Source organism: Schistocerca cancellata, chromosome 11 (assembly GCF_023864275.1).
Source record: "Schistocerca cancellata isolate TAMUIC-IGC-003103 chromosome 11, iqSchCanc2.1, whole genome shotgun sequence".
Lineage (NCBI taxonomy): Eukaryota > Metazoa > Arthropoda > Insecta > Orthoptera > Acrididae > Schistocerca > Schistocerca cancellata.
This window is the reverse complement of record NC_064636.1, coordinates 168526-180536: the sequence shown is the minus strand read 5'-3', so window position 1 is coordinate 180536 and position 12011 is coordinate 168526.

The following is a 12011-nucleotide window of genomic DNA, read 5'->3' as shown; positions in this document are numbered from 1 at the left end:
TTGATGACTGCTATGTTTGTTCTACCATTGAGTGTCATTATAGTCAATGGGAACCACCACTCCCAGCATTCTGACTATTGGAGTTACTAGGAAAGACTTCTTTCTTTTGCTAGGTGCTTCTTTTGATTGATACCGTTATCACTTATATTCATCAATTTCACAGTGGAGTAATGTATTTGAATCGTGAAATGTGGATAAGTGTTTGTTCTTTACAGCAGGGTCATCTGGTTGTATGGCCACAAAGCAGATTCTCCATTCAATGGGTTTATTGTGCATATGGGACACCACATTCTCCTTACTGAGCAATGGATGTTCGGAATGTAATATATCTTCTTGTTTAGATATCTCCTTCATTCGCTTTGTATTTTTAAAAATCTTATTCGAATGGTCACTAAAAATAGTCAATGTGCTGCAGAAATTGTGGTACATGTTTCATCCCTCTCGGCAGGGAGATTCTCCTTTCATGACTGGTATCGTTGTTCTACCATTCTACCATTGAGTGTGATTTTGTTGGATGGGCACCACCACTGCCAGCATACTGACTATTGGAGTTATTAGGAAAGACTTCTTTCTTTTGCTAGGTGCTTCTTTTGATTGATACTGTTATCACTTATATTCATCAATTTCACAGTGGAGTAATGTATTTGAATCGTGAATTGTGGTTAATTGTTTGTTCTTTACAGCAGGGTCATCTGGTGGTATGGCCACAAAGCAGATTCTCCATTCAATGGTTTTTTTGTGCATATGGGACACCACATTCTCCTTACTGAATAATGGATGTTCAGAATGTGATAAATATTCTTGTTTAGGTATCTCATTCATTTGCTTTGTATTTTTAAAAATCTTATTCCAATGATCACAAAAAATAATCAATGTGCTGCACAAATTGTGGTACATGTTTGTTCCCTCTCTGCAGGGAGATTCGGTTTGATGACTGCTATGATTGTTCTACCATGTAGTGTAATTTTTTTGGATGGTAACCAACACTCCCAGCATTCTGCCTGTTGGAGTTATTAGGAAAGCCTTCTTTCTTTTGTTATTGTGCATCCTTTGATTGATACCGTTATCACTTATATTCATCAATTTCACAGTGTAGTAAAATATATTTAAAAAGAAAGATGATGAGACTTACCAAACAAAAGCGCTGGCAGGTCGATAGACACACAGACAAACACAAACATACACACAAAATCTAGCTTTCGCAACCAATGGTTGCCTCGTCAGGAAAGAGGGAAGGAGAGGGAAAGACAAAAGGATTTGGGTTTTAAGGGAGAGGGTAAGGAGTCATTCCAATCCCGGGAGCGGAAAGACTTACCTTAGGGGGAAAAAAGGAGGGAAAAAAGGACAGGTATACACTCGCACACACACACATATCCATCCTCATATACACAGACACAAGCAGACATTTGTAAAGGCAAAGAGTTTGGGCAGAGATGTCAGTCGGGGCGGATGTACAAAGGCAAAGATGATGTTGAAAGACAGGTGAGGTACGAGCGGCGGCAAATTGAAATTAGAAATTAGCGGAGATTGAGGCCTGGCGGATAGCGAGAAGAGAGGATATGCTGAAGGGCAAGTTCCCATCTCCGGAGTTCTGACAGGTTGGTGTTAGTGGGAAGTATCCAGATAACCCGGACGGTGTAACACTGTGCCAAGATGTGCTGGCCGTGCACCAAGGCATGTTTAGCCACAGGGTGATCCTCATTACCAACAAACACTGTCTGCCTGTGTCCATTCATGCGAATGGACAGTTTGTTGCTGGTCATTCCCACATAGAACGCTTCACAGTGTAGGCAGGTCAGTTGGTAAATCACGTGGGTGCTTTCACACGTGGCTCTGCCTTTGATCGTGTACACCTTTCGGGTTACAGGACTGGAGTAGGTGGTGGTGGGAGGGTGCATGGGACAGGTTTTACACCGGGGGCGGTTACAGGGGTAGGAGCCAGAGGGTAGGGAAGATGGTCTGGGGATTTCATAGGGATGAACTAAAAGGTTGCGAAGGTTAGGTGGACGGCGGAAAGACACTCTTGGTGGAGTGGGGAGGATTTCATGAAGGATGGATCTCATTTCAGGGCAGGATTTGAGGAAGTCGTATCCCTGCTGGAGAGCCACATTCAGAATCTGATCCAGTCCCGGAAAGTATCCTGTCACAAGTGGGGCACTTTTGGGGTTCTTCTGTGGAAGGTTCCGGGTTTGAGGAGATGAGGAAGTGGCTCTGGTTATTTGCTTGTGTACCAGGTCGGGAGGGTAGTTACGGGATGCAAAAGCTGTTTTCAGGTTGTTGGTGTAGTGGTTCAAGGATTCCGGACTGGAGCAGATTCGTTTGCCACGAAGACCTAGGCTGTAGGGAAGAGACCGTTTGATGTGGAACGGGTGGCAGCTGTCATAATGGAGGTACTGTTGCTTGTTGGTGGGTTTGATGTGGACGGACGTGTGAAGCTGGCCATTGGACAGGTGGAGGTCAACGTCAAGGAAAGTGGCATGGGATTTGGAGTGGGACCAGGTGAATCTGATGGAACCAAAGGAGTTGAGGTTGGAGAGGAAATTCTGGAGTTCTTCTTCACTGTGAGTCCAGATCATGAAAATGTCATCAATAAATCTGTACCAAACTTCGGGTTGGCAGGCCTGGGTAACCAAGAAGGCTTCCTCTAAGCGACCCATGAATAGGTTGGCATACGAGGGGGCCATCCTGGTACCCATGGCTGTTCCCTTTAATTGTTGGTATGTCTGGCCTTCAAAAGTGAAGAAGTTGTGGGTCAGGATGAAGCTGGCTAAGGTAATGAGGAAAGAGGTTTTAGGTAGGGCGGCAGGTGATCGGCGTGAAAGGAAGTGCTCCATCGCAGCGAGGCCCTGGACATGCGGAATATTTGTGTATAAGGAAGTGGCATCAATGGTTACAAGGATGGTTTCCGGGGGTAACAGACTGGGTAGGGATTCCAGGCGTTCGAGAAAGTGGTTGGTGTCTTTGATGAAGGATGGGAGACTGCATGTAATGGGTTGAAGGTGTTGATCTACGTAGGCAGAGATGCGTTCGGTGGGGGCTTGGTAACCAGCTACAATGGGACGGCCGGGATGATTGGGTTTGTGAATTTTGGGAAGAAGGTAGAAGGTAGGGGTGCGGGGTGTTGGTGGGGTCAGGAGGTTGATGGAGTCGGGTGAAAGGTTTTGTAGGGGGCCTAAGGTTCTGAGGATTCCTTGAAGCTCCGCCTGGACATCAGGAATGGGATTGCCTTGGCAAACTTTGTAAGTAGTGTTGTCTGAAAGCTGACGCAGTCCCTCAGTCACATACTCCCGACGATCAAGTACCACAGTTGTGGAACCCTTGTCAGCCGGAAGAATGACGATGGATCGGTCAGCCTTCAGATCACGGATAGCCTGGGCTTCAGCAGTGGTGATGTTGGGAGTAGGATTAAGGTTTTTTAAGAAGGATTGAGAGGCAAGGCTGGAAGTCAGAAATTCCTGGAAGGTTAGGAGAGGGTGATTTTGAGGAAGAGGAGGTGGGTCCCGCTGTGACGGAGGACGGAACTGTTCCAGGCATGGTTCAATTTGGATAGTGTCTTGGGGAGTTGGATCATTAGGAGTAGGATTAGGATCATTTTTCTTCGTGGCAAAGTGATATTTCCAGCAGAGAGTACGGGTGTAGGACAGTAAATCTTTGACGAGGGCTGTTTGGTTAAATCTGGGAGTGGGGCTGAAGGTGAGGCCTTTGGATAGGACAGAGGTTTCGGATTGGGAGAGAGGTTTGGAGGAAAGGTTAACTACTGAATTGGGGTGTTGTGGTTCCAGATTGCGTTGATTGGAATTTTGAGGTTTTGGAGGGAGTGGAGCTGGAAGTGGGAGCTTGAGTAGATGGGAGAGACTGGGTTTGTGTGCAATGAGAGGAGGTTGAGGTTTGCTGGAAAGGTTGTGAAGGGTGAGTGAGTTGCCTTTCCGGAGGTGGGAAACCAGGAGATTGGATAGTTTTTTAAGGTGGAGGGTGGCATGCTTTTCTAATTTGCGGTTGGCCTGTAGGAGGATGCTCTGAACAACCGGTGTGGATGTGGGAGAGGAAAGATTGAGGACTTTTATTAGGGACAGGAGTTGATGGGTGTGTTGATTGGCTGAGTGGATGTGTAGGTGAAGGATTAGGTGGGTGAGGGCAATGGATTGTTCAGTTTGGAACTGGTATAGGGACTGATGGAAAGAAGGGTTGCAGCCAGAGATGGGAACTTTAAGTGTGAGGCCTTTGGGGGTGATGCCAAATGTCAGACAAGCCTGAGAAAATAAAATATGGGAGTGTAATCTGGCTAGGGCGAAGGCATGTTTGTGGAGGGAATGTAAATAAAACTTAATGGGGTCGTTGTGGAGGTGTTGTGAGGGTGACATGGTCCTAGAAGGTGGAAAGTGGAACACGAGGCTGAAATGAAAATGAAAATAAATATAAAAATATATGGGGAGAGATAAAGGTAAAACTAGAAAGCAAATGGAGATCTGGTGTGAAAAAAGGCGAAAAAGGGTTGGTTAGAGCTGGGCTGTTGAACCTGTGGTGAACTTGTGTAGGTAGAAAATGATGTGCATGAAGGTTAGGTGGTTGTGTTGCCGCCAAAACACGTTAAAGGGTGAAGAAATACGGGAGAATTTCGAAAAAACTACGTGAGGATGTATTAAAAGGGTGGTTTGGTGGTGACAGATTATGGAAATGAAGCTAACAATTGTCTGATGACGAAATAATGACGTTAAAACCTGTGGGAAGCGGCTAGAAATGATCGATGATGTGAGAAAAACGGAAATGGAAATAAAGCAAAAGATATTAAAACTAGCCGAAAAGGTTGTTAAATAGCTGAAAGGAACTGTTTGTGAAATGGAAACGGTGGATTTTATAGCAGCGGTAGTGTTGAAAGCGGAAAAAAAATTTTTTTGTTTGGAAGTGGGTTACGTATTATTACGTATTATTGAGTATATATCGGCGGGATAAAATTGAATACTGGATTACGGTAAAAAAGGAGAAGGTGAAAAGAAAGTAAAACTGCTGGCAAAAACAGAAGGAGGAAATAAGATGACAGAAAAGACTACGAAATGTAACAGTGACAATAACAATAACAAACGTGATTGTTGGGTTCAAATTAATGATATGAATATAATAGAGGGAAACGTTCCACGTGGGAAAAATATATTTAAAAAGAAAGATGATGAGACTTACCAAACAAAAGCGCTGGCAGGTCGATAGACACACAGACAAACACAAACATACACACAAAATCTAGCTTTCGCAACCAATGGTTGCCTCGTCAGGAAAGAGGGAAGGAGAGGGAAAGACAAAAGGATTTGGGTTTTAAGGGAGAGGGTAAGGAGTCATTCCAATCCCGGGAGCGGAAAGACTTACCTTAGGGGGAAAAAAGGAGGGAAAAAAGGACAGGTATACACTCGCACACACACACATATCCATCCTCATATACACAGACACAAGCAGACATTTGTAAAGGCAAAGAGTTTGGGCAGAGATGTCAGTCGGGGCGGATGTACAAAGGCAAAGATGATGTTGAAAGACAGGTGAGGTACGAGCGGCGGCAAATTGAAATTAGAAATTAGCGGAGATTGAGGCCTGGCGGATAGCGAGAAGAGAGGATATGCTGAAGGGCAAGTTCCCATCTCCGGAGTTCTGACAGGTTGGTGTTAGTGGGAAGTATCCAGATAACCCGGACGGTGTAACACTGTGCCAAGATGTGCTGGCCGTGCACCAAGGCATGTTTAGCCACAGGGTGATCCTCATTACCAACAAACACTGTCTGCCTGTGTCCATTCATGCGAATGGACAGTTTGTTGCTGGTCATTCCCACATAGAACGCTTCACAGTGTAGGCAGGTCAGTTGGTAAATCACGTGGGTGCTTTCACACGTGGCTCTGCCTTTGATCGTGTACACCTTCCGGGTTACAGGACTGGAGTAGGTGGTGGTGGGAGGGTGCATGGGACAGGTTTTACACCGGGGGCGGTTACAGGGGTAGGAGCCAGAGGGTAGGGAAGATGGTCTGGGGATTTCATAGGGATGAACTAAAAGGTTGCGAAGGTTAGGTGGACGGCGGAAAGACACTCTTGGTGGAGTGGGGAGGATTTCATGAAGGATGGATCTCATTTCAGGGCAGGATTTGAGGAAGTCGTATCCCTGCTGGAGAGCCACATTCAGAATCTGATCCAGTCCCGGAAAGTATCCTGTCACAAGTGGGGCACTTTTGGGGTTCTTCTGTGGAAGGTTCCGGGTTTGAGGAGATGAGGAAGTGGCTCTGGTTATTTGCTTGTGTACCAGGTCGGGAGGGTAGTTACGGGATGCAAAAGCTGTTTTCAGGTTGTTGGTGTAGTGGTTCAAGGATTCCGGACTGGAGCAGATTCGTTTGCCACGAAGACCTAGGCTGTAGGGAAGAGACCGTTTGATGTGGAACGGGTGGCAGCTGTCATAATGGAGGTACTGTTGCTTGTTGGTGGGTTTGATGTGGACGGACGTGTGAAGCTGGCCATTGGACAGGTGGAGGTCAACGTCAAGGAAAGTGGCATGGGATTTGGAGTGGGACCAGGTGAATCTGATGGAACCAAAGGAGTTGAGGTTGGAGAGGAAATTCTGGAGTTCTTCTTCACTGTGAGTCCAGATCATGAAAATGTCATCAATAAATCTGTACCAAACTTCGGGTTGGCAGGCCTGGGTAACCAAGAAGGCTTCCTCTAAGCGACCCATGAATAGGTTGGCATACGAGGGGGCCATCCTGGTACCCATGGCTGTTCCCTTTAATTGTTGGTATGTCTGGCCTTCAAAAGTGAAGAAGTTGTGGGTCAGGATGAAGCTGGCTAAGGTAATGAGGAAAGAGGTTTTAGGTAGGGCGGCAGGTGATCGGCGTGAAAGGAAGTGCTCCATCGCAGCGAGGCCCTGGACATGCGGAATATTTGTGTATAAGGAAGTGGCATCAATGGTTACAAGGATGGTTTCCGGGGGTAACAGACTGGGTAGGGATTCCAGGCGTTCGAGAAAGTGGTTGGTGTCTTTGATGAAGGATGGGAGACTGCATGTAATGGGTTGAAGGTGTTGATCTACGTAGGCAGAGATGCGTTCGGTGGGGGCTTGGTAACCAGCTACAATGGGACGGCCGGGATGATTGGGTTTGTGAATTTTGGGAAGAAGGTAGAAGGTAGGGGTGCGGGGTGTTGGTGGGGTCAGGAGGTTGATGGAGTCGGGTGAAAGGTTTTGTAGGGGGCCTAAGGTTCTGAGGATTCCTTGAAGCTCCGCCTGGACATCAGGAATGGGATTGCCTTGGCAAACTTTGTAAGTAGTGTTGTCTGAAAGCTGACGCAGTCCCTCAGTCACATACTCCCGACGATCAAGTACCACAGTTGTGGAACCCTTGTCAGCCGGAAGAATGACGATGGATCGGTCAGCCTTCAGATCACGGATAGCCTGGGCTTCAGCAGTGGTGATGTTGGGAGTAGGATTAAGGTTTTTTAAGAAGGATTGAGAGGCAAGGCTGGAAGTCAGAAATTCCTGGAAGGTTAGGAGAGGGTGATTTTGAGGAAGAGGAGGTGGGTCCCGCTGTGACGGAGGACGGAACTGTTCCAGGCATGGTTCAATTTGGATAGTGTCTTGGGGAGTTGGATCATTAGGAGTAGGATTAGGATCATTTTTCTTCGTGGCAAAGTGATATTTCCAGCAGAGAGTACGGGTGTAGGACAGTAAATCTTTGACGAGGGCTGTTTGGTTAAATCTGGGAGTGGGGCTGAAGGTGAGGCCTTTGGATAGGACAGAGGTTTCGGATTGGGAGAGAGGTTTGGAGGAAAGGTTAACTACTGAATTGGGGTGTTGTGGTTCCAGATTGCGTTGATTGGAATTTTGAGGTTTTGGAGGGAGTGGAGCTGGAAGTGGGAGATTGAGTAGATGGGAGAGACTGGGTTTGTGTGCAATGAGAGGAGGTTGAGGTTTGCTGGAAAGGTTGTGAAGGGTGAGTGAGTTGCCTTTCCGGAGGTGGGAAACCAGGAGATTGGATAGTTTTTTAAGGTGGAGGGTGGCATGCTTTTCTAATTTGCGGTTGGCCTGTAGGAGGATGCTCTGAACAACCGGTGTGGATGTGGGAGAGGAAAGATTGAGGACTTTTATTAGGGACAGGAGTTGATGGGTGTGTTGATTGGCTGAGTGGATGTGTAGGTGAAGGATTAGGTGGGTGAGGGCAATGGATTGTTCAGTTTGGAACTGGTATAGGGACTGATGGAAAGAAGGGTTGCAGCCAGAGATGGGAACTTTAAGTGTGAGGCCTTTGGGGGTGATGCCAAATGTCAGACAAGCCTGAGAAAATAAAATATGGGAGTGTAATCTGGCTAGGGCGAAGGCATGTTTGTGGAGGGAATGTAAATAAAACTTAATGGGGTCGTTGTGGAGGTGTTGTGAGGGTGACATGGTCCTAGAAGGTGGAAAGTGGAACACGAGGCTGAAATGAAAATGAAAATAAATATAAAAATATATGGGGAGAGATAAAGGTAAAACTAGAAAGCAAATGGAGATCTGGTGTGAAAAAAGGCGAAAAAGGGTTGGTTAGAGCTGGGCTGTTGAACCTGTGGTGAACTTGTGTAGGTAGAAAATGATGTGCATGAAGGTTAGGTGGTTGTGTTGCCGCCAAAACACGTTAAAGGGTGAAGAAATACGGGAGAATTTCGAAAAAACTACGTGAGGATGTATTAAAAGGGTGGTTTGGTGGTGACAGATTATGGAAATGAAGCTAACAATTGTCTGATGACGAAATAATGACGTTAAAACCTGTGGGAAGCGGCTAGAAATGATCGATGATGTGAGAAAAACGGAAATGGAAATAAAGCAAAAGATATTAAAACTAGCCGAAAAGGTTGTTAAATAGCTGAAAGGAACTGTTTGTGAAATGGAAACGGTGGATTTTATAGCAGCGGTAGTGTTGAAAGCGGAAAAAAAATTTTTTTGTTTGGAAGTGGGTTACGTATTATTACGTATTATTGAGTATATATCGGCGGGATAAAATTGAATACTGGATTACGGTAAAAAAGGAGAAGGTGAAAAGAAAGTAAAACTGCTGGCAAAAACAGAAGGAGGAAATAAGATGACAGAAAAGACTACGAAATGTAACAGTGACAATAACAATAACAAACGTGATTGTTGGGTTCAAATTAATGATATGAATATAATAGAGGGAAACGTTCCACGTGGGAAAAATATATTTAAAAAGAAAGATGATGAGACTTACCAAACAAAAGCGCTGGCAGGTCGATAGACACACAGACAAACACAAACATACACACAAAATCTAGCTTTCGCAACCAATGGTTGCCTCGTCAGGAAAGAGGGAAGGAGAGGGAAAGACAAAAGGATTTGGGTTTTAAGGGAGAGGGTAAGGAGTCATTCCAATCCCGGGAGCGGAAAGACTTACCTTAGGGGGAAAAAAGGAGGGAAAAAAGGACAGGTATACACTCGCACACACACACATATCCATCCTCATATACACAGACACAAGCAGACATTTGTAAAGGCAAAGAGTTTGGGCAGAGATGTCAGTCGGGGCGGATGTACAAAGGCAAAGATGATGTTGAAAGACAGGTGAGGTACGAGCGGCGGCAAATTGAAATTAGAAATTAGCGGAGATTGAGGCCTGGCGGATAGCGAGAAGAGAGGATATGCTGAAGGGCAAGTTCCCATCTCCGGAGTTCTGACAGGTTGGTGTTAGTGGGAAGTATCCAGATAACCCGGACGGTGTAACACTGTGCCAAGATGTGCTGGCCGTGCACCAAGGCATGTTTAGCCACAGGGTGATCCTCATTACCAACAAACACTGTCTGCCTGTGTCCATTCATGCGAATGGACAGTTTGTTGCTGGTCATTCCCACATAGAACGCTTCACAGTGTAGGCAGGTCAGTTGGTAAATCACGTGGGTGCTTTCACACGTGGCTCTGCCTTTGATCGTGTACACCTTCCGGGTTACAGGACTGGAGTAGGTGGTGGTGGGAGGGTGCATGGGACAGGTTTTACACCGGGGGCGGTTACAGGGGTAGGAGCCAGAGGGTAGGGAAGATGGTCTGGGGATTTCATAGGGATGAACTAAAAGGTTGCGAAGGTTAGGTGGACGGCGGAAAGACACTCTTGGTGGAGTGGGGAGGATTTCATGAAGGATGGATCTCATTTCAGGGCAGGATTTGAGGAAGTCGTATCCCTGCTGGAGAGCCACATTCAGAATCTGATCCAGTCCCGGAAAGTATCCTGTCACAAGTGGGGCACTTTTGGGGTTCTTCTGTGGAAGGTTCCGGGTTTGAGGAGATGAGGAAGTGGCTCTGGTTATTTGCTTGTGTACCAGGTCGGGAGGGTAGTTACGGGATGCAAAAGCTGTTTTCAGGTTGTTGGTGTAGTGGTTCAAGGATTCCGGACTGGAGCAGATTCGTTTGCCACGAAGACCTAGGCTGTAGGGAAGAGACCGTTTGATGTGGAACGGGTGGCAGCTGTCATAATGGAGGTACTGTTGCTTGTTGGTGGGTTTGATGTGGACGGACGTGTGAAGCTGGCCATTGGACAGGTGGAGGTCAACGTCAAGGAAAGTGGCATGGGATTTGGAGTGGGACCAGGTGAATCTGATGGAACCAAAGGAGTTGAGGTTGGAGAGGAAATTCTGGAGTTCTTCTTCACTGTGAGTCCAGATCATGAAAATGTCATCAATAAATCTGTACCAAACTTCGGGTTGGCAGGCCTGGGTAACCAAGAAGGCTTCCTCTAAGCGACCCATGAATAGGTTGGCATACGAGGGGGCCATCCTGGTACCCATGGCTGTTCCCTTTAATTGTTGGTATGTCTGGCCTTCAAAAGTGAAGAAGTTGTGGGTCAGGATGAAGCTGGCTAAGGTAATGAGGAAAGAGGTTTTAGGTAGGGCGGCAGGTGATCGGCGTGAAAGGAAGTGCTCCATCGCAGCGAGGCCCTGGACATGCGGAATATTTGTGTATAAGGAAGTGGCATCAATGGTTACAAGGATGGTTTCCGGGGGTAACAGACTGGGTAGGGATTCCAGGCGTTCGAGAAAGTGGTTGGTGTCTTTGATGAAGGATGGGAGACTGCATGTAATGGGTTGAAGGTGTTGATCTACGTAGGCAGAGATGCGTTCGGTGGGGGCTTGGTAACCAGCTACAATGGGACGGCCGGGATGATTGGGTTTGTGAATTTTGGGAAGAAGGTAGAAGGTAGGGGTGCGGGGTGTTGGTGGGGTCAGGAGGTTGATGGAGTCGGGTGAAAGGTTTTGTAGGGGGCCTAAGGTTCTGAGGATTCCTTGAAGCTCCGCCTGGACATCAGGAATGGGATTGCCTTGGCAAACTTTGTAAGTAGTGTTGTCTGAAAGCTGACGCAGTCCCTCAGTCACATACTCCCGACGATCAAGTACCACAGTTGTGGAACCCTTGTCAGCCGGAAGAATGACGATGGATCGGTCAGCCTTCAGATCACGGATAGCCTGGGCTTCAGCAGTGGTGATGTTGGGAGTAGGATTAAGGTTTTTTAAGAAGGATTGAGAGGCAAGGCTGGAAGTCAGAAATTCCTGGAAGGTTAGGAGAGGGTGATTTTGAGGAAGAGGAGGTGGGTCCCGCTGTGACGGAGGACGGAACTGTTCCAGGCATGGTTCAATTTGGATAGTGTCTTGGGGAGTTGGATCATTAGGAGTAGGATTAGGATCATTTTTCTTCGTGGCAAAGTGATATTTCCAGCAGAGAGTACGGGTGTAGGACAGTAAATCTTTGACGAGGGCTGTTTGGTTAAATCTGGGAGTGGGGCTGAAGGTGAGGCCTTTGGATAGGACAGAGGTTTCGGATTGGGAGAGAGGTTTGGAGGAAAGGTTAACTACTGAATTGGGGTGTTGTGGTTCCAGATTGCGTTGATTGGAATTTTGAGGTTTTGGAGGGAGTGGAGCTGGAAGTGGGAGATTGAGTAGATGGGAGAGACTGGGTTTGTGTGCAATGAGAGGAGGTTGAGGTTTGCTGGAAAGGTTGTGAAGGGTGAGTGAGTTGCCTT